The sequence below is a fragment of the Anser brachyrhynchus genome, assembly GCF_964034855.1.
Source record: "Anser brachyrhynchus genome assembly, chromosome: 4".
NCBI lineage: Eukaryota > Metazoa > Chordata > Aves > Anseriformes > Anatidae > Anser > Anser brachyrhynchus.
In genome coordinates, this window is record NC_137698.1 from 40,683,823 (window position 1) to 40,703,386 (window position 19,564).

At 35.8% G+C, this 19,564-nt stretch overlaps 1 protein-coding gene across 6 annotated transcripts in view; it reads right to left on the bottom strand.

The window, feature by feature from the left end:
* Window positions 1-19,564, bottom strand: part of LOC308194891 (uncharacterized protein) — a 709,819-nt gene that overhangs the window by 178,167 nt on the left and 512,088 nt on the right. For all 6 annotated transcript variants that reach the window (XR_013950992.1, XR_013950993.1, XR_013950996.1 and 3 more), the window contains 5 exons: window positions 14,072-17,742; window positions 11,090-11,278; window positions 10,024-10,190; window positions 8,578-8,696; window positions 3,886-3,959 (listed from right to left, as the gene is read on the bottom strand). The gene's annotated coding sequence lies outside the window, so the exon portion shown is untranslated. The remainder of the gene's footprint in view (window positions 1-3,885; window positions 3,960-8,577; window positions 8,697-10,023; window positions 10,191-11,089; window positions 11,279-14,071; window positions 17,743-19,564) is intronic.

A 19,564-nucleotide genomic window follows, 5' to 3' on the forward strand; every position in this document is an offset into this window, starting at 1 on the left:
CCTTACGTGACCAACTCTTTTCCAGTGGGCTCTAATGAACTTAGGTGGTTTCCATTTAACAATTTAAGTGGATACAAATTACTTTTTTGATTCCAGGTGGTAGTGATAAGGCTGTTGGTTTCAGGTGAGAAAAGAAGTGAAAGCTACTGTCAAGCAAGCCTCTAAAATCCTCATTCTCCTAACTCCCTCTCCTTTGGAATCCGTGATTTCGATTTTGTTTCATTTTGCTTTTTGACTGGAGGGTTCACTGAGGAACAAGCTGTAGTTTCCTTGGCACATAAAAATATGCTTATGTAAAATGGTGTAGTAATGATCTTTCTCAGCCTGACACTTAACTCATTCAGATCTATAAATCACTCTGAGATACTTAGTCTAATGCAAGATAATAACTCAAAATAGAATTCTCGTTTAATTTCACTGCAATTAAACCAAATAACACACAATATATATTTTTTTGATGTAACTCTCGAGTTTATCCACCTTCTCCAGTATTTGGATTGCTCTCTGCCTTAATGCAGGCCTGATCCTGTGGCAGTAGAGATTTAAACAAGATTCCAAGATTCTGCTTTCAGAGAAACAGCAGAAAGGGGTTCTTTTTCCAGTCTCCTTCTTTCATCATTATGGTTATCCAATGACACGTTTTCCCAGAATTTCCTCTTCATAACCACTATGACTTCCAGAGCTACTGTCCTGGTTCCAGTTAGGACAGAGTTAATTTTTCCTCATAGTAGCTGGTAGGGTGCTATGTTTTGGATTAGGATGAGAAGAGCGCTGATAACATGCTGATGTTTTAATTGTTGCAGAGCAGTGTTTACACCAGGCCAAGGACTTTTCGGCTTCTTGCTCTGTCCTGCCAGCAAGCAGGCTGGGGGTGCAGCAGGAGCTGGGAGGGGACAGACCCAGGACAGCTGACCCAAACTGGCCAAAGGGGTATTCCATACCATCTGACGTCATGCTAAACAATATATAGGGGTGGCTGGCCGGGGTGGGGGGGCCGGCTGCTTGGGGATAGGCTGGGCATCGGTCAGCGGGTGGTGAGCAATTGCATTGTGCATCACTTGTTTTCTTACACGTTATTATTATTAATACTATTATCATTATCACTATTATTATTATTATTGTTATTATTATATTCCTGTCTTAATAAACTGTCTTTATCTCAACTCACCGGCTTCACTTTCCCGTTTCTCTCCCCCATCCCAGAGAGGGAGGGGGGAGGGTGAGTGAACGGCTGTGTGGTGTTTAGCTGCCAGCCGGGTTAAACCACAACAGCTACAAACTTTAACCCACCTCTCTGCCTCTCCCCCCCTCCTCCCCCCCCACCCCCACCCCTTTGCAATACATTTTAATTTCCATTTGCAGCTCAGGGCAAATGTCTTTCCCATTGAATGCATAGACAATGTAGCGATTTTATAGACCACCGCCTTTACAGAAATAGTCAGAAATCAATCAACAGTAATGAGACAAATACATCAGGACAAAATGGAGTTTGCAAAAATATGCTTTCTGAATTATCTTCACTCATAAAAGCTCACTGTGTTATGCAGACAATATGATCCATATTATAAGTTACAGAAACAAACCGATACTTAGGTCCAAAGTTGACTGAATGCAACTTTACTGAAGAATATAGATGGCCTAGGTTATAAAAGCAATAATAATAAATGCAGTACAATACTATTCTTCCTAGAATTACAGACAGCACTTTCCTACTGAGTACATTTGTACTGTTTGCAGCTGTTGTGACATGGTCAAGCACCTAATTACAAGATTTTTCCACAAGAGGAAAGATGCTTACTTCTTGTGCACATGCAGCCAGTATTGTATTCTGCTAATCATCCTAATCTCTGAAGCATAAGGGTTACATATGCAGGTATACAATATGCCAGATAGCACTTAAAGAACCACAGGCCTATTTTAGCAAAGTCTGGAACATATTATTGCAAAATATATGTATTTATCTTGGAGGTAAGTGAGCAATTCACAGAAGATAATTCACCAGCTGCTCTTTTTCTTCTGACAATGGACTGCGATTTCCAGGAAGGTATTTTATTTGAACTCTCTCATATTTTTAATGAACAGGACAACAACTGCTAGAGTATTTAGGGGTCAGATTTCAAAATGAGAACAGTCTTGGTCAGCTACAAGACTGCATATGCAGTTTCTGGTGTACCTCTTGTTCCCTGATTAGAAAATCACAATTTTATAATCAGGAGGAAATATTAACAGGAAAAATATGGTTTGGGATGTCACAGACTGAAGTTCCCTTGAAGTTTAAGGGGAAATTAATGGATGAGCAGAATAACAAAAATTTGGAAATTGTTTACCTTTCTGTTTTCTGAAACATGTAGGCCTTTGCCTCAAGTATTATTATAATTGAGAAAGAAAAAATTGTTTTAGTCTTCTAAATCTTTTCAGTTAACATTCAGAGAGATAACTGCATAAGTATTGTTTGGGCTGTGATTCTTGAAAAATGTTAACAGCCAATTCCATAGGAACATCCAGGACACCAAAAGTGAAGAAGCACACGTGTAAATTTTTAGTCTTAGATACCACAGTATTGCTGTGAGATTATGATGTAAGAACAACCCTCCTAGACCCCTATGAATGAACCTCTAGCTCAGTGGGCTCTGACCAAACAGTGGGGAGGTGGGAATGGCCAGGGAAGAGCCTCCCTCAGGCAGAACCAGACAGGAGTTCCAGCATTTACTGTCTTGCAAGTCTCTCAGCTAGACGTGGTGTTTTCATATACAAAGGCATTATCTTCTGAAAAAAGGCTTAATGTCCACTGGAGTTAGCCACAATACCCAAAAGCAATTTACATAGGCCGAGCTTGAGGTCCATAGAGAATAGAACTATGACATTGGACAACTCCAAGAGTCTGATTCAACCTTCTGATCACACTGACACCATAACCAGATAGCTCTGGGGCATGTATCATTCCCCAGTCTTAACTCTCTGGCTCCATCTGAAAGGGAAATTGGGGATGTGTTTCGGGTGGGAATGGCAAGCTCCAACATAGATAAGAGTTTTGGTAATTTCACTACAAATAGGTGGGCATAATATGCTGTCTGGTCTGATCTACTTCCAAATTCAGTCAGTCCTATGCTATAAGCACATGCCCATTCAAGTCAAATTATTTGAAATTACTATTAATTGCAGTGCAATTCTAACATCTCTGAATTTGTCACAAGCCAGCTAGTTTTAAAACGTCCATTTCCTCTATTTTAAAGAATCATTAAATATCTTTCCAGTACATTAAGCGCACAGCAGAGAGCAGTGACAAGAAGTCCTGGTATTTTAAGATAAAATAATTTTAAGAGGCACAAACAAAAACATGTTTACTTTAGTCACATTTCTCATGATATATTCCTCAGCATGGTCTTTGCATTTGTACCATGGTAGGAATAGGAACACTTCCAGTATTTCACTGTAGAACTGAATGATTCCAAATCTATGTGCCCCTGTGGTGGGAAGTCATCTGCATTAATCAAATTGCTGAGGGGAAGAAAAAGGAGGAAATGAAGTGATTTAACCTATGTGGCCCTTTCAAGCATTAGAAGACTTATAATTGTTTCAGATCAAATACTCACTCACGTTTTCTTCAGCAATTCACTTCAACTGATTTTAACAGTGGAATTGCAGGCTGAATTATGTAGCACCTATCCTAAGATCACACAAGTAGATGTTCACAAGGTATTTTGAGTTTTATTAAAAATTGTTCAAATACTAGCATATTTTATAATACCGAAATTATAATAAATTTATCCACTTGTTTGTGATTATAAGTATAGTTTCATAAATACAGTTTTGCCTTTCATGAGGTGTTTGTAAACAACCATGCAGCAGCTTACTATAATATTATTGCTGTACCACTTCACTGACCATGTCCAGGAATGCTTCCACAGACTCTCTGAAGACGATGGGAGGCGTGTGCTCCAGAGCACATCTACACTAGGCTGTGGAGAACAAGGCAAAGAGACATGATCTGATTCTTACTGCACTAACATTGAACAAAAGCTATCTGGCCATAAGACCAAAGCATCACACCCAATTTTTCTAAGATAACTGAGTTTTTCTGAGTTAACTAACGCATCTACACTGCCTCTAGGACTAGACATAGAACTATGTCTTGTCAATATGCCTGCTTGGGAAACAACTGATATGAAATTCAAATGCACGGTGTAAATGTGCCACAGTCACGGGTCGTTCCAGACTCCAGTGAGGTGACTTTGTGGCCCCACTTCCCATCCTGAGACAATCTTTAGTCCTGACCTTTATAAAAAAGTCTTTCAGTCTCCTGGAAAAAAAAAAAAATCTATATTGAATATAAAGTATCTTGAGGCCAACAATATTTACATATAAAAGTGTGTGGGATACAGGTAGGGTCACATGAACTACAACTGGGTATCTCTCTAGATGGCAAGCATTAGACAAAGACAGGAAAATACACCGGTTATGTTGGATACCAAGCTCTTAAACATAGGTTGAATCCCTGCTTTGTTTCTTCCTTTACATCTTAGTGAACTGAGTTCTTTATGTCTGAAGCCGTTTATCTGTATCTAAACTTGCAAGCATAAATTAGTGTTTCAATTTGAGAGGTATGTAGCATTGTTTCAATTTAAGCAAGGAGATACTCAGCATCTCTGAAAATAAAATCTTTTTTTTTTTTTTTTGACACCATGTAGACTTGAGCAGTTATTGAGCACCAAATTATGTCTTATATCACCATTCCACCCCTCACCTCTCCCACATGGGGATTTCCTTCAGAGAACATTTTGGAAGCATTATGGCATTACTGTCCAAGCTCTGCTGAGTCAACTCATGATTTCAAATATAACTATTTTCTATGTATGTTGGCAGTTCATCCATGTAAGGTACATAGCTGGTGTCTACGGACTTCATGTTCTTGGGTAAAAGGCTGTGATGTGGTACTTTATCCTCTTTTACTTCTATTTTTTGCATTTTCTTGAGGCTGACGCCTTTCTCATTTGGGACATACCTATCATTTAATATCTGCAGAGGGCTGTATTATTTAGAGCAAAGTATTTGCATCCTCGTGTTTTAGTGAGTCATGTACAAAGCAGTAGACACAGAATAACATAACACAAGAGAGTCAGTTACCTAAAATCACTAGGAATTCAGAAAAGGTCACAGAGACTAAATATAAAGGTTGTGTCAGTCTTATGAACTAAAGTAGATAGAGTATACTCTAGCTTCATTTGGCAAGCATAGTTCATAATGCTTCAACTTGACTTTTTGCAGCATCATATTTTTTTAATTACAGCAGTGAACTGGATGAGTTAAGTAGCTCCTGATTTCCTTTTTCAATAAGCCCTTCAGACTGAGGGGAAAAGCCTTCTTAAGCCTGCGGCAGAACTGTGCTTGCAACAAGGCTGTGACTGAATTAGCTAACCTTCCCTAGCTCCCATCGATGGGACTTGTGGGCATGGGAAGAATGTAAGATGGTTCCTAGTATGCTTTAGAGGAAAAGATAACAACAAAAGGAAGGACATGGCCAATAAAGCACTTAAATTTATCAACACAGCTCAAGATTTTTTTTTCTTATTTCTGTTCCCTCTAAGTGTCATCTAATTGTATTTATACTACAAAATGTTATGTGTGTATATGCATATATAAATGCACATATATTTCTGTAAGTATGTGTACTTATATAGTTAAAACTTTACATTTAAATGATTCTTTAAAAAGTTCCAAATTATACTTTAAAATATTTCATGGACGCATTATGATATTTTCCCCTTTAAATAAACTTTATGATTATATACGTATATTTTTTTATCGTGCTAAACTTAAGAAAACTAGTTGGAAAAATCTGGTTAGGTACTATTGTCTTTGAACGATGTTGCACTGCATCCTTAGATTTTAGTTTATTTGTTTGTTTTCTTGTGTTTTTGTTTGTTTGTTTTTTACCGTGTGCTTTATTAGAAGCAGATGTCTGTAATAATTATCAATTGTAATGCCTAAATTATCTATAAGAAGATACACAGGATTCAAGCAGACACCTATATGGTGTTGATTAATAATTTTGTTGTACAACCTAAGGATAAAAATCTGCCCTGCCTATTTCTAATGTCCCAATTTGATCAAATACAAAATGGCTCTAGTTATTCAGGGCTGTGGTATTTCAGCGATAGGATTTTTTCAGTATTTACAGGTCTCAACAGTAAATGGCTGCCTCTGGTACAATGAAGTTAAGGAAAAGAAAGGGGAAGAGTTTCATAATTTAGGTTACAGACCATCATAAGGACAGCTATCAACTCCTAGGAGCATTTGTACTTTTGGAAATCGATTTGTGTTTCTAAAATGAATTTTGCAGTATTTACCACAGAAGTATTTGTGCTGTGGGGCTTTTTTTTCCTAATTCAGTATTTAAAAACTTCAATAAGTAAATGAATTCTAAGCCACATTTCTGCCAACCGTACTGTTTATTTCTTCTCTAAAATAGTATTTTCAGTTTTAACTCTTTTCATATAAGAGAATATTTCAAATGAGTCAAATAATTTTCAATATTTAGAGGTGAATTAACATAACTCAGATAAGCCTTCACCACTTATTTACAGACATATATTACAATATTTTCCTTATGATTTCCTTCCATTCTGCCTTTATGAATTCAAATATCTTGCTTGTTTTTTTTTGCCTGAAGCTGTGTTTAGCAAAGTCCTTCTTTCTTTCTTTGTTTCTTTCTTTTTCTTTCTTTCCCCTGAGGTTTCTACAATGGCAGTGACTTAGCCATGCTAAAATTGTCACTTTGGAAGTCTGGAAGTCATTCTTTAACATTCCAATTTTATGTGCTTTATTTTACATACAGATTATGTCTTCCATTTTGTAACCCACTCTAGTTGCTAAATCAGTGTTTCTATACTACATGTCCATCTTCCCTGGGCTTGGCTCAGCTAGATTCCTTCACTGGTCTTTATGCTTTTCCATCCATGGTAAACCCTCATTCATCTCACCCATCCCTTTTTTTTCCTCTACCATTCACATCTGAGATTAATTAGTACCATACAAAGGTGGTTTCTTGCCTCTTTTTCTTATAGGCAACATCTTCTCTTTGGTGTCTTGTGTTCAGTTTTGGGCCCCTCATTACAAGAAGGATATTGAGTTGCTCATGCATGTGAAGAGAGGTACAAGGAAGCTGAAGAAGGGACTAGAAAACAAGACTTATGATGAACAGCTGAGGGAACTGGGGTTGGTTAGTCTGGAGAAGAGGAGGCTCAGGGAGATCTCATAGCTCTCTACAACTACTTGAAAGAAGGTTGCAGAGAGGAGAATATGGGTTTCTTTTCTCAAGTGGCAAGTGATAAAATGTGACGAAACAGCCTAAAGTTGTGCCAGAGGAGGTTTAGTTTGGACATCAGGAAAATTTCTTCACAGAGAGGGTAGTTAAGCAGTGGAACAACATGTTTTGTTTTTTTTACAAATATTTTACCTGTGCCTACTTAACTTCCTCAGTTACTTAAAGTCCAATTCATTCAGCTATTCTATATCCACTGCAATTTCAAAAAAATGCAAAACAATTACTGAAACACAATTTCCATACCTAAAACACTGTCCAGCTTAGACCTTTTTCCACCAGGATGTTACAGACATTCTGTGGTTGTATTTTAGTGAGGATTAGACCTATAAAAGTTTAAAAACCCTCTTAAATACAGATATAACCAAATCTCTTCAATCTTCTGGATTATTTTGTTGGATGTTCAGACATTTCATAGCTGAATTCATTTGTAAAAGCTTATGCCAAATATCTGTCCCCAACAATTTACCAGTTTTGTTTCCTTACCTTTTTTTTTGTCCCAACAGAATCTCTTATAATACTTCACATAAGCAAAATAGGGTTTTATCCATCAGGTCTAGTATTTCTATTTTAATACATGTATTTAAAGAGAGGGTTTATTTCTCTTTATGTATTTCATTACTTACTCTGGAAATTTGTTTTGACCTTTCTTGTGTTCTTCATACATGTTTATTGTTGTTATTTATTTTATTTTCCTCTTTATTTTCTACAGTTGATCTGATTTTGAAGGATTTCTTCTTGGTTCAATCACTTAAAATTGCTATTTAGCTATGTAAGTTTCTTCCTTGTCTTCCTATTTCTCATTTTGTTCAGCAGTACAATACCTCCTGAGACACCATTACTGTTTCCTTAAGTAGAATAAATGCTACATCTAAGGAGTTTACTCTTCCTCAGGGCATTTTTGATGAGCTCCCTCATTTTATTAAATCTGTCTTCCTGAAGTTTATTGTCATTCTAACACTTTCATATACATAACTTTCTCATGATACAGATTCTAATTATATTGTGATTATCATTGTTTTGTAGCTCTGCTAGCACTACAATTTAAATGAACATCTATGTTCTACTTTTATGACTGAAAGAGGTACTCACATCACTTAACCCAGCTAAATTCAGACAATTTCCCTAGGTTCCCTACATTGTCAATTAAGACAAAAAATCACCTTCAGGAGGTGATTCAGGAAAAATACCACTTGTCAATATGCAAAGCATACACCTCATCTGAGGAAAAGCATTTTAATCTCCATCCAACTCACCTGGATTACTACTTTCAGTTTAGTGGAGCGTACATGGCCTTTGAGACACACGATCTGCTTCCTCTGAGTGTGTGCACATTCCATGGAGCCAGAAGGGAAACAGACAGGTATTCCTCATGCTGTTAGCAGGAAAGAAGAATGTAATTTGTTCTAATTAGGTAACTATCAAATAATAATGTTCTCATTTTTAATTGGACTGTCTCTTAAAAAAAATAATAAAAAAAATCTGAATAATGTCTTTATACCTTCATAACAACAAGATAAAACCTCATGCTGTCTGGGAGTCAAGTTACCCAAGTGCTTTCAAAAGGGAACAGCATTTTATTAAATGCGTCGCTTTCTCTCTACAATTATCCAAGATATTACAAGAAATATTGATTGATTTGAAATTGACATATATCAAGTATGTTTTTGAAATAGCCCTATACACATGCAAATACACACACACATCTTCTTGTTCATTGGTTTTGGGATGTCTCCCTGAGGCTGAAGTCTTAAGGAGAATTAGTAGTTGTGTCAGCTGCCAGTTGTCTGAGCTGGATGCCCTTCGATTAAACAGCACTGCTGCTTACGTTCACATAGTTGAGGAACCATTGCTAACCACTACTATCCAAAGACAGATGTGTAAGTTTTGACTCATAAAAAGTGTATGAAGGAAACTAACAGGACACTAATCTCCTGGTACCTCTTATGACAAAGAGAAAGATTTGAATAAGATATTTAAAGACTACAAAATTTGTTTCCTCTGCAAATGCCTTGCAAAATGTTATAAATAAATCATCAGTTTCATCATTGTTTGACTTTTGGGACCATCGCCATAACCAAACAAAAAGAGCCAAGTCTTGGTACTCTGGGACAGTGAAAGCACATATTCATCTGAGACACCAAGATCCTGTCTGCAGATACAAGCTTCTGGGAACAGGTATTTCATCAACTACTCATTGATGACAATTATGAGATATTTACAATTTGAAAACAATGCAGATAGAGCTCTCTCTCTATAAAACTTTAATGAGCAGCATGTTTTGTTGGAAGTGTCATAAAACTTTCATCAAAGTTCAAAATATTCCCAAGAAAACAGCTCTGTCTTTGACAAGAAGATCAGAAATTTGCAGTTTAGATCAAACAGTGTGAAGAGGAAGAGAAATGTTGTCTGTTATAATTATTAGGATACGATAATTATACTTTTACAAGCTCAGAAAATTTTTAAAAAGCAGCTCAGTAAACATTGTAAAATCTAGCATTAAGGTTAGCTTTTATAGTTTTCCTTTTAAGGAAGATAAACAAAGCCATAGTAGCTAAAAGCCTAACGATAATAATAAGACAGAGAATGCCGATTTTTTGGTAATGCAATTTAGAAGGGGACCACAGTCACTAGCAAAAATCATTTGTTCTTTTATTTCATTTTGTAATAGTACTTTTTTTCAAGTAGGTAAAATTCCTTACCTCCTTGCAATTAACTGACACTGCAGTATAGGGGCAGGCAGTCCTGAGCTCGCTGGACCTTACAGCAGTTCTTAACCGTAAACTTGCAAGCAGTTGGAATGAAACTGAAATGTGCAGCTCCTCTACCCAATGGTTGCATGAATAATTGAATAAATGGCCCTTACGACCTTTGGGGCATTAAAAGTTCAAACAAATCAAGGTCAAAACAAGATGTAACTATTTTAGTATGAGAATAGTTAGGATTTAATTAAAGAAAAAAGGAAAAAAATCTGCAAGAATAGATGCACAATATGAAAACAGCCATAACATGGGAAGACAGAATATAAAAGGAAATCTCATGTAGTCAATATAAATGTGATTATCTGTGTTCCTTTCAGTCATTGCACTCAGGTTAATGATGAACAAATTCCAAGATTCATCTTTATGACAAAAATAGTATTTACAGAAGATTTTGATAGTGTTCGTTTAGCTCTCCCTTCCTACAACCATTACCCATCCTTTCACCCTCTCTGTTGTGTTATTTAAATAAATAAATAAATGCATACATAAATAATATGTAAATACAGATTCCTGTTCCTCAAAACTGCCAAAATTCTGGTCTTTGGCAGATAGCAAGATAAAACTTTATTTTCTCCTTAATGTGGAGATGATGTGGCATTAGAACAGGCTTAAATTTACCCAGTGCTTCCTTATGCTTTTATCGACCAGCAGACACCATTTCAAACTCACTAGAGCTTTCTACTGGAAATTCAGCTCTATTGTTCTTCTCATTCATGTAGGATATCACTATTTGTGGAAGGCAAACTGTGCTGATTCTGGCCTCTGGACCAGATTATTTTCCCAAGAATTGCTATGCTGGTCCTGGAACTGCACCTAAATTTTGGCTTCAGATACTGTCCCTGCCCTCCAGTTTGCCTTTACCAGCTGTATCTGTCCATTCTTAAGAACCATTCATTACATATGCAAAACAACTTTTCAGCCCAAATGGCTAGAGGCAGTGAAACAACTTCATAAAATACTGCTTGAGCTGCAGGGCTACTAACGCATTGCTCAGCTTCCCACTCACATTCAGGAGGGCAGAGGGCAAGGCAGCCGCCCCATGCTGCGGTCAGAGCCCCCTGATTTCATTTCATGCTCCCACCGCCAGGACTGTAGCTGCAGAACAAATACTGTAGGAGGGAACAGGGCTGTTCATCTTCAAATCATTTCACTTCATCACTGCTCCAGCGCAGATGCTTAGAGGATATTCTGCCACCTGGATGTAAAACAAACTGGTAAATAGATAGGGATATTTCACAACACACCTTTTGACAGGTAGCCTTTTCAGTCTTTCTCAGCACTTCTCTTCCTGTTGGCATTGCATTTTTAAAAGTTTGTTCCTTTTACTTGTGCTTGCATATCACAGAACTGTGTTTATTCAGTATGTATTTATGTAGATATTATGTTCAAAATGCCTGGGTTAACAGCACCAGACAAACAGTGTAAATCTTTTCCTTGTCGTGTATCTTCAGCACACAAATTAATGTAATTGAACTTTTCTGAATGTTGTTGAAGACTTGAGAAACAAGCAGAGGCAGGATAGCGACAGTGCAAGTTTTTCAATAAAGATAGTAGGGGTCATTGAGTTAAAGACTGTTGTAGAAAACTACTTGTTAAATGAAGAAAGAGATGAAAATAGATTCATTTAATTATGCACTTGGGTATATAAAAAAAAGGTACCGAACACTTATTACAAAGAAGCGAAGCTATGCTAGTTAAAAGTTTCTCTCTCCTTCCAGAGATCCCTATGCTTCCACACAACAAAGACATTGCCGCAGATGCTGGAAATATAACTGGCTGAATAATAAAAATAATGTATTTGTGCGTAAATTATTCAAAGATTGACAGAGAAATGTTGAATAAATTATTCACAGAACGTTATTTAACAATCTGGAGAGCTGGTCAAATAATGGAAATATATATTTCAGATAATTTATTCAGAAAGTAATGTCAAAATCCTTTGGCTAGTCCATTAGGAATGAATAATTTGACAAGTTATTGATTATAGCTCATTTCTGTATTAAAAGAAAATTCAGCACGAATGCAGCTAAGCAGAAAGATAAATAATTGACAATAAAGTGTCATCATCCTGATGATGAAAATCTTTTTTATGCATAGAAATACATAGCCCATGCTCAAGGATTATTTTGAACGATGCTTACTTACTAAATAGCTTTTTAACTTAAGACACATAAATTAGAGGCAATCACCAGCAGAAGCTAAATAATTAACACATTTGCCCCCAGGATTAGTAATTTATTTAGAAATTTTTATTTTCTAACAGAGAAGGTCCACCAAAGTAGAGTTCAGGTTCAACCTCAACTGTCAGCTTTTAGAAGATTTTGATTAAGTTTCCTCCATAACTTCATTAAATTGGCTAACTTTGATACGGTAAAAGAAAATACAGTCTTTCCATACACATTTTGGACTAGGTTTCCAGGTATCTATCTGTGTTGAAGCAGCTGAGGAAGGCACAAGAAATGATCCTCTTTATATTGCTTCACAAAGACATTTAATAGCAGTTTTCCCCAGAAGCAAATTAGTTGAAAAAGGGACAAGGCCACAGTTCACATGGGGAGTGTGCATAATGGAGCTGCCACCTCAAGGTACACTGAAAAGGCACTTAGAAATCAGGTTTTTATGAGTGCTTTTCTTGTGGTAATGTGAATCAGCACTATTTCCTGTACAATACTGTCACATGAAGCCACAGTTCAGCCACCTTAACTTTGAAGAATAGAGAATTACAGATTCAATGTTTTCTTCATCAAAAGCTCTACTTCACCAGCCAACCTAGCATCTGCAGGAAAGAGCACTCTGCCTCCTAGGGACTAAATGCATGCAATTTTTTCTTTTCCACTATTCACCTGGTCACAAAAGCTAAGACAGTAGACTTTTCCTTGGTAAAACGTCCAGTGTATTACCTTCCTGACACATTTTTGTCTTACTGGCACATTTTGGAAGTACATGGGACCTACTTCTTCATGTAATACTCTTCCTGACAAACATCTCAATATTGATTTAAAATAATATAAAAATAAAAGACCTGACATACATGTATGTGGGTATAAAGATTTTAACTAGTTTTAAAGCTGGGGAACTGGAATGAGAAACTCTGTGTATGAGAAAGCAAAATCCTATGTAAAAGTTAATGATCTGAATTCTTATTGTTACGAAAAGGTAACTGGCAGAAGTACCCTCTTTACTCTTTATTCTTTCTTTTCGTAACAATCTCTAGCAATCATAATTAAAGGTGAAACAGAAATCAGAGATTTTGCGAATAACTTGCACAGAAAATTAGATTTCATTATATGCAGTTGCTATTTGCATTGCTGCTGGCAACATGTTTTGGTGCTCCTAGGTACTGTTTCCTTCAACCTCCACCCACCCTCTCAGGGACAGCCCCATAGTCCTGCTGTTACTATACTCATTTTCTTAGACATCCATACTTCCCACCACTCATCACTACAACCTCCTCTACAGTTTCTTCTTCCAGTCATGGTGACCTTTTTTTTTTTTTTTTGTTCCTCTCTGAGAGAGGTGGTACATTCCTCAGCATACCTTTATGCTTGATTTAACAAAAACATGCTAAAATCCTGTAGCCTTAAATTAGTCATTTCAGCATGCATTTACCTAGCCTCACACTGAAAACATCTCTTCCTGCTCCCTTGATATTGTTAATTGTCTTCTCTTTTTTGTCAGTACTTACAATGTCACTTTTTTGACAATACTTACATGTATTATCTCCATCCATTTTGTATGTGGAAACTGTGAAGGTATCTATAACACTAAGGCATTTGCTGAAATTCATTATACATAACTTATTCTTATCCTTTTCCAATCAGAATGGGATTCACAATATAGGGCGTGAAAACTTGCAGGATACTTACTCTGCAAAATCTGCTTTAAATATTGAGAAAAATCAAGCTGATCCTTTTAGGGTCTAACACATGATCACTTTCACCATTCAAGTTATGAATGTAAATGTTTGGGAAAGAATCAAACTACTTACCCATTCCACTGGTTTTAGATGGCAAGCAGTTTTTTTCCATGTTCTTAATTATCTCGAACTGAAAATGGCCTGTTTTTCTGAAGTAGTATTGTGCACTGATTTTGATCATCCAACACTTTATCTGTTATCAGCTGTCCAATGCACTATGTACAAATATTGAAACATCAAAGCATCATGCCATCTCAAGTGTATTAATATCAATCAGGTTTAAAAGACCTCTCCGAGTTACAAGTCCACACAGAACAGTAAATTCTTAATATTGACACCTGCAATTCACTCATTATGCATTTCAAAATGTATAAAGAAATATTTTTAATGTAACTTATACCACAAAGTCTTATAAAACTGATCCAAGAGGCTCTAGAAAGGATTGATTGCTCCACAGTTAGGACATCTTCAGTTTTTTTCCTTCTCTCAAATTTCCTGAAGTTTAAGGGAAAAAGACTAAAATAAACTGACCAAATGAACAACAAATTAAATCCTTCCCAATCCCTTGAGTAGTCTAAGTAAACATTTCACAGTACATGATACATGTGACTGGAGATGCAATGACTTTTGTGCTGGAAATTATTTATTTTATTTATTTATTTATTTATTTAAGATAAGACATAAGGCTGTTTGTGGAGGATTATCATTAATGATATTAATAATATCTCACTCCAATAATTTCCCTTTCAACACAAGCTACTGCTGTCTCTAACTCTTTAGCCATAATAAAGTTCTTGCCATAACTTTTTTTTTCCCAGATTAACTATTAATTTATCATAGTTACCAGATCAGAGACTTTGATAAAATCAGAATAGATGAGATTAACAACACTTTATTTAGTAAACCAGGCACTGTTAATGAAAGATTTAATGTAGGGGGCAAACATTTTGTACACTGTTGTAGAATTTTAACTCATTTTCCTGTTACCATAGAAAGCTGTAAAGCTTTGTATTCTTTTGAGGTCAGGCTTATAAACCTGCAGCTTCCTGGACTGTGATTTCCCTTTCTTGTAAATAGAGGAACTCATTCTTTTTTATTTAAAATTCTTGTTACAACATCTATCACTCCATGTTATTGTTGTCTAGGCCTTCAAGCCTATTCTGGTTTTTCTTATCTATGCCGGATACAGTTGTCATATTCTTGTTCCATTTGCCATCCTACTTTAGCTAATAGTCAATATCATTGTTCTATTAAAATGTTTTATTTAAGCATCTTTAATCTCTCTCATTGTTACAAAGGCTTTATTGTTTCTTTCATGGTTCTTTTAATAGATAAGTTAACTTTGGTACTTGTTACGCATTGCTTTTCTAGCTTGACTTTTGGCAGTTCCCTCTGAACCACCCAAGACTCTTTGGTTAGTCCCTTTCTTCACCCACTTTTATATGTCTTCTATTTGCTTCTACCATTCTTTTAGTTTACCTACTTGTGATTTGTAGTGCTTGCCTTGGATTTCAGAGTTTTACACTTTTGACTGAAATTTCATTAAAACTTTCTCCATTTTTAAACCTTTGACCAACTCAGTTCAGCTGGCTTTCTTAAGTAGGTCTTCTGATTTCAGATAGGTTGCCTCTTTGAAACTGAAAAGTTTAAGACCTTGTGGGTTAACCCAGTAAGCAGCTCTCCTTCTGCCCTCCCAGTCGGATGGAGGAGAAAATGGGAAAGGCAAAAGTGAGAAAATTTGTAGGTTGAGATTAAGGCGGTGTAATACGTAAAGCAAAGGTACACTCACAAGCAAAGTAAAATAAGGAATTCATTCACTGATTCCCATCAGCAGGAAAGCACTCAAACATTTCCAGGAAAGCAGGGATTTATCAAGAATAACCATTGCTTGGGAAGATACACACTGTAGCTCCAAACACTACCTTCCCTCCCTCTTTCTCCCAGCCTTTATTGCTGAGGATGACATCCTATGGTATGGGATATCTCTTTGGTCAGTGCAGTCAGCTGTTCTTGCTGTGTCCCCTCACAGATTCTGTGCACTCCCAGCCTCCTCACTGTCAGGGCAGCATGAGAAACAGAGAATGCCTTACTGCTGTGAAAGTACTGTTCATCAATAGCTAAAACATCAGTTTGTTATCAACACTGTTTTGGTCACAAATCTAAAACATAGCACCATATGATCTACCATGAAGAAAATTAACACATCCCAACCAGGCCCAGCACAGACCTGTTTTCTTTTGTTGTTTTTTGCTTGTTTGTATTTCCTCACACAGTTTATTCTAAAGTAAATCAACATGATTATCCCTTTGAATATCTTTTCTTTTTTTTTTTTTTTGAATGCAAGTAAGATTTCTAGTCTATCTTTACATCGTCAAAATCCTTTACTGTCTTAATTGGCTATGGATAAAAATATACAGCATTACATAGGCATCAAACTGCCATACGATTAATAGCTTATCACCTGTAATCATTTTTTTCTAACAGCATCCACCATAGGTTTCTACAGAAGAACAGCAACTTCTCTTCTTTTTGAAGAACTTCCTAAGAAACAAAAACATATGCAAAGTAATATTTCCAAAATTTGTTTCAGAAATGAATGCCACAAAGGTGAAGCCAAACTCAGAGTATTAAAGTTTATACACACACACTTGCAACATATATATATATATATATATTTTTTTTTTTTCAGGAGTAACGAATCGTTCCTCTTATAACTGGAGGGAAACAGTGGATCACCAGAACCCTGAAAATTAAAAAAATTGTGGGGTTATGAGTACACAAACACAGATTATAAACAAATTTGGAAGGATGCTGAAAAACTTTCAAAAGAGTGTTTGTTATTGTTGACATTTATGAAGAGCTTGGTCATTACTTCATCAACTTTAGAAGGCTCTCTTGTAGTAACTGTAGTACTGCTGGGAATTCAAAGACACCTGCAGGGTTTACTGGTTAACGGCATAGTTTCAGAAGGCTCTGGTGGAGATTAGTAAATCTATTGTTTACTTTTTTTTTTTTTTTTAAATCTCCATTTACCTACTGTTGCTAAGCAAGTTATCTGTGATACCATGAGTAGGATACACTGACACTGCACAGGAGTGGGCTACTTAAACACATTCTATTTTGAAGTCCACCTTGGGTCAGAGGGCTGGAGCAAAGACCCCCACTGGTGGTCCAGTTCAAGGAACATATTGTGTTAGAGGCAAAGGGAGGAAAGACAGATACAGAAAGCATCATGTAAACTCAGATTTTACCAGACTTCAAAGTCACAATATGGCAATTTCATTGATGATTCCTCTTTCCTTCCAAAACTGTGATGTTACAGTCTTAAAATAAATAAATAAATAAATAAAAGACAATACAGGGACTCCATAATAAGTATGAAGTCTAACTATCAGCTTTAAAAGGATATAAAAAAAAAAGCTATGTAGGCATCAGCATGAAAAATAAAGATTCTTTGATGTGTGTCATCTTTTCAATTTAGCAATTAAAATGGCTTTTGAAGCTCTTTGGCATTTAATTTAAGCCTATAGAGTAAAAAATTATGCCTTCCCTTGCAGATAGTCCCATATTTAGCACAAACAAGGTCATAAGGATCAACAGGCTTAGAAAAAATAGTAATTTAAGTTTTCAAATATCTAAACTTAATTCCCTTTATTTAGGAACTTACCAAAACTATGACATACAATTGTCCTTTCTTCTTTTTTCTAGCTGCATAATCAGGGCTTCCTGATGCTTGTTAACATCTTTTTACATAAAAATAAATTTGATTTTTAAGATTTTTTTTTTTTTAAGATTTTTAATCTTAAAAAAGATTGAGTAACTCTATTTTTGTATATGAAACACACAAACAGGAACTCCATATTCTGTCTAATAGAAGCTCTGCCTAATATGTTGTCTGCAGGACTCCCCACCAGAAACATGTTTTCCTATTAAAAATGTTGTATTCCAGCCTTATTAATAAGTATTCTGACACCTCTGTACCCAAATGACATCTGTGTATGTCTTAAATATGAGACAACTCAGAATGTATGATTAAATTTTTCATTTGAGCATGCCAATTTAGAGGAACTTTACAAAGCAGACTTTAAAGTATCTGCCATTTCAAAATCATTAGATTATTTTATAAAGTTACATCAAGAATTACCCACATATATAATATGAAATAGGAGATGAAATTATTTCAGTTGCGCATAATCATCTTCAGTAGTATTCTCTAGTAAAACTTTCAGTGTAGCATATTATATCACTAGATATAATAACAGTCAAAATGCATTTTGACAGTAATAATATCAGTACGCATCTATTAGGTACCACTGCTAACTAATGCTTTCTATCTTTTCCTTTTCACAGAAAGTTAAGTGTTGTAAACTGCATGCAAAGAAAAAAAAATCTCTGTGTCCTAGTTACACGCAGAATGAGATTTTCAGCAGGAGAAAAAACATATCATGAAAGTATCCTATTTTTAAATCTCACACACAGATGCACACACACACATACACAAAAATCAAGTTCTTACTTTGCTTCCTAACTACTTTACTATACAGCACTGTATTTTAACAGTGGTACCAGCAATGTACTAAATCAGATTTAGCTAACAGGTGCTCTCCAGGCTGTGGACAATTACATCATAAAAATGTATTACAGTGCTCACTCTTGGGAGTAAAGATTTTTGCTATAATAGTGAAATGTATTATCTGAAGTGGAATTTCTAATGGACTTCAACAGAGCTGTTGGTTTGAATACATAGTGATATATCGGGGTAGTGCCACAGAAGAAAACCTCATAGAAAGAAGATAATTTACTTAGTAGAAACACTTATGCTTCCCACTGCATACATTTACTACAATAAATCAATTGGACAACTTGTTTCCAGTTTCCATTTGCACTAAGCATTTTTAATTGTTAACACCGTGGACTTTTTTTTTCCTTATGTAGTTTCATTATCCATTCATACTTCTGAAAAATGAGAAAATGGAGGAATACACATAGCTGGCAGATTTAAATGAGTCTTAGAGAAGTACTTCAGCATCAAAAATGATTAAGACCAAATTGTTTGCACAACCTTTGCTCTCACCACCACCAGCAACAAACAGTACTAATAAATGAGTCATGTAAAACCACTTAAACTTAATTCTGGAAAGAAGGGGAAAATTTTCCTTGCAAATTCATGTCTGAACTTCTTTTTAGCGAAGTTACCATGTTAAGGAACAGTTTGAATTTAGTTTTTGTTTCTAATCCAAATGTTTGTAAATGAGTAAAATAATTCTTTCAAGAGAACAGTAGCTTTAGTTCCCTTGTTGAGATTTCCTCTCTTCAGCAAACATTTTAAATACCTAAACATTTTTTTATATTCTATGCTTTCAAAAATACACAACATTTCTTTACTTTTAACTGAACTAAATCATTTTAGCAGGCATAATCACCTATTTCCCTGCCTTTCAATTATGCCACATTTTGTACATGCTTGCATTAAATCTTAATATTACACTGATCTTAAAATTACGTCTCACGTCAAAATGCGATTCAAAACTATCTTCTCAACAGGTCTCAGTGAAGTATTTCCTC